Here is a 3,837-nt window from a genome sequence, read left to right as displayed (position 1 = left end):
CTAGGTAGCAAAAGCGGTCGCTCTTTGGTACTTCCTGATCTCTGATCTTCACCCCTAACTCATTTTGGCCTCCATTTGCACTGAACTTGCACTCCATATATTATGTCTTTGATTGGCTTAAGCGAAGACCTTTAGATTCCAACACTTCTCTCCAAAGGTTAAGCTTCGTATTTACCCCTTCCTGAGTTTTATCTATCAACACTATATCGTATGCGAAAAGCATACACCAAGGAATATCATCTTGAATATGTCCAGTTAACTCATCTGTTACCAATGCAAAAAGGTAAGGACTTAATGATGAGCCTTGATGTAACCCAATAGTTATGGGGAAGCTTTCAGTTTGTCCTTCATGAGTTCTTACGGCAGTTTTTCCAGGTGAGCGGTTATATTTTTCCAAAGCAGAAAAAACTTTAATTAAATTGTTGAAGATTTTGTGGGTGAGCGGTTATATTTTTCCAAAATCAAACTTAGTGGTTAACGTGCTAAGTTAATAATGCTTTTCAACCTAAACATTGTTGATACATGACACATGAATACTCGAACTTCTTTATCTTTCTATATAAGATGAATTTCCTCTTATTATGCCAAGAAAACTAGTGTTTTAGGTTCTCATTGTTTCAATGTGGAGTATCTGATGCCAACAATATTTGCTCTCATTCTTTGTGAGTGTAATCCATATGGATGCGAGCTATAACAATGCAATGAAATATAATTTAAATGACGAAATTTCAAGTACCATCACAGTCGATAAGGGAGGTCAAGGAAACTATACTACAGTGAAACAAGTCGTCGATTCTATACCATCAAATAACTCATTGTGGATTCGTATCCTCCTCAACCATGGCATCTACGTGTAAGTATCCACTAGGTTTTTTAACATTTTATGCTCAAGATATACAATTACATCCAAACTCTGATTATGATATTTCTCATTCATGAAAAAATTGTGATTCCTCAAGATAAACCATACATTATTCTTGAAGAAGACCCTAATATGTTACCGTGATCGAATATGGAGATGTTGGCGATGTCGTTAACAGTCATACATTTAAGCTGCAAGCAGATAATTTTGTGGCACAAAATATAATGTTCAAGGTTATACATCAAGCATAATTAAGTATTTAATTATTTTCTAGCACTTGCATTTTATTGTTTGAATTCCTAGCACTTAAGTTGATGAAAAGTAAAGATAAAGCTAGTGGCCATTTTATCTTACAAACAATTGAGTGAGGTAACTATAGAAAGCTTATTTCAATTTTCTTTTCTTTCTAAATCTAGAAAGCTTTGTTTTCCTGATCATGAACGTAAGATACATATATAATCTTTCATCACTTAAATCACACGTAATTTTTACATACATATTTTTGGAAAAGAAACTTCTGTTTTGCGTACACTTTTCTGTTATATTCTAAGTGTGTTTTGGTTTGTGTTGAAGGCTTGAAGCCATTATCATTTTTGTATATCCTTAGAAAGTTTTGGTTCTAACACATGCAAAATACATATGATCGTCATATCGAACTAGATCCTAAGAGAAAGAAAACTACTTGAGCACCTGTAGCTTCAATTACCGGAGAAAAAGCAAGTTTTCATCATTTTTCTTTCACTAGTTTGCAAGACACACTGCATGATGGTAGGGGTCGTCACTATCTTGATGATTGCTTTATCGAATGCGCTATGGACTTTACTTGGGGCAATGGCCAGTCAATTTACGAGGCTATGAAAATTCTTAGCTTTTCTCATACTCCTTTAGCAATAATGAAAATTGAGATTGTATGCTATACGAACACCTCTCCACATATGACCAATTTTTTGAACTGTTGGATCAAAAATATATTATGTGCGTCTAACCGTTCATAAAATTGTTCGTCCTTCTGTAGTAGAATTTCCTAGAAATTTTTATCTTTTTCAAACTTTGAAAAGCCTATAACACAAGTATATTACTTTTGTATTTTCCTATCTCAAACTGTTTGCAAAAATGCCAGATAAAATCATTATCAGACATAATAGGGGGACCTGATTATATTACAGCGTAGGGGCATGATGACTTAAAGGAAACTACATATTATGTATTTAAACATTGCTATGTAAATGGAACAGGCCCTACAATCTTAGGAAGAGCTTGGAGACCTTATTCAAGAGTATTGTTTTCCTCCACGTACATGGAAAATATTGTTCGTCCGGAGGGTTGGTCTGAATGGCAAATTCCTTCTCCGTAAGTTTTTTTTTTCATATTTTTAGAGATAATTGAACAGGGATTCAATCACATTCTTTTACTTTTGACATAATCTAACAGGGATCCAATCACATTTAGTTTAATTCCTTTATTTTGGACATAATTGAACAAGGATTCAATCACATTCTCGGAGGTGAACTGCGAAGGACCTTGAGCGTATATGTCGCATCGTGTCCCATGGGAGGAAGCTATCACAAGAGGAAGTAGCATACTTTACAAATCTAGCTTCTTTCATAGACCAAGATGGATGGTTGGAAAAACAACCAAAATAAGATCTTTATAATCCTTTGTGCAGTAAACTAAAACGTATATAAAGGCCACTCATCAATAATCAACCCTTCTTTTTTTTATGTAATTTTTTTGTGAATTGAATAAAGTACACATTTTGGTAATGTTACTTTGGTGTCACGCCCCGACCCGCGAATAAAGTCTATCTACGAGTTAGGGTGTGAGTCATATCTTAGCTATAGAAATAAATTCTACAACCAAGATATGGTGGAAAATAAAATAAAATTATAAAAATTACACCATTCATCAACAAAATCTTACATAAAAATTATTTGAATACGCAGCGAAATACCTATAGTGCACAAATTAATTCACAACAAAAACTACTAACAAAATAATAATTAAATTGTAACAAATATTATTATACAAAATTAATTTATAACAAAAATACCAACTAAAATAATAATTGAAATGAGTAGCTCTTGAAAATACATAAAATGTATGCAATGAGATGTATGAATGTACTCACTCCCTTCTAATCCCGTCAACACATACCTAAGGCACCCAAGCCTACACGTCCTATACCATGCTTATACCACTTGGCTCCGAGTACGTTAGAATATGAGTTAACTCCCATTCATCCCTTAACCCAATTTTTATAATTAAACTCTCAGTTTCCACTTTATTAAACAGGCACTTCTCCCGACGACCAAATGTATACTCAAACCCTGCACCCTACATTTGACATATACAATATTTCATTATTTTATGATCAACCAATTGTATACTCAAGCCTTGCACCCTACACTTGACATATACACGGTTCATTATTTTATATTCAAGGCAAACTTTAGCCCTTTAATATCCTCACAACTTAAACACTTTACACAAGTGAGCACTTGACACAACACAACTATTTTTCTTGCTTTGCAATGCATATGTATATGTCATGTTCACGTAGATATCAATACTCACACTTTGTCTAACGAGCCTGCAACTTCAACATAAATCAAATTGATTAGTAACAAGGGTAATATAATCATAATATTAACAAAATAATAATCTATAATTCATTATATAACATGTTGCTTGTGGACCACTCCATATATATTTGTTCATCGTCTCATCCATCTTGGTCGGTCAAACTGTTTTTATTAAAAAAAATACACATCCATATTAGAGAAAATAATTGTTAGAGTGAAATATATGTCTCAAAGGCCACAAGGCATGAAATTATGTCTCTAGCTTTTCTCTTTCCAAACATCATCTTTTATTTTTATTTTAGCCCACCACTTCTACTTCTTCTTTAATATAGCTGAAACTATCAGCTGTTTGAACTGGGATATAAGTCAGCACATAGATTCAATTGTCGTGAC

The 3,837-nt window shown here is 33.4% G+C and overlaps 1 pseudogene; it reads left to right on the top strand.

Annotated features, from left to right (window-relative positions):
• The first annotated feature begins 677 nt into the window (after positions 1 to 677).
• LOC126601708 (probable pectinesterase 55) lies at positions 678 to 2,505 on the top strand (annotated as a pseudogene).
• The last annotated feature ends 1,332 nt before the right edge of the window (positions 2,506 to 3,837 follow it).

The sequence above is a fragment of the Malus sylvestris genome, chromosome 2, assembly GCF_916048215.2.
Source record: "Malus sylvestris chromosome 2, drMalSylv7.2, whole genome shotgun sequence".
NCBI lineage: Eukaryota > Viridiplantae > Streptophyta > Magnoliopsida > Rosales > Rosaceae > Malus > Malus sylvestris.
The sequence above is the reverse complement of the archived record's forward strand: the minus strand, read 5'-3'. Positions and strand labels throughout refer to the sequence as shown.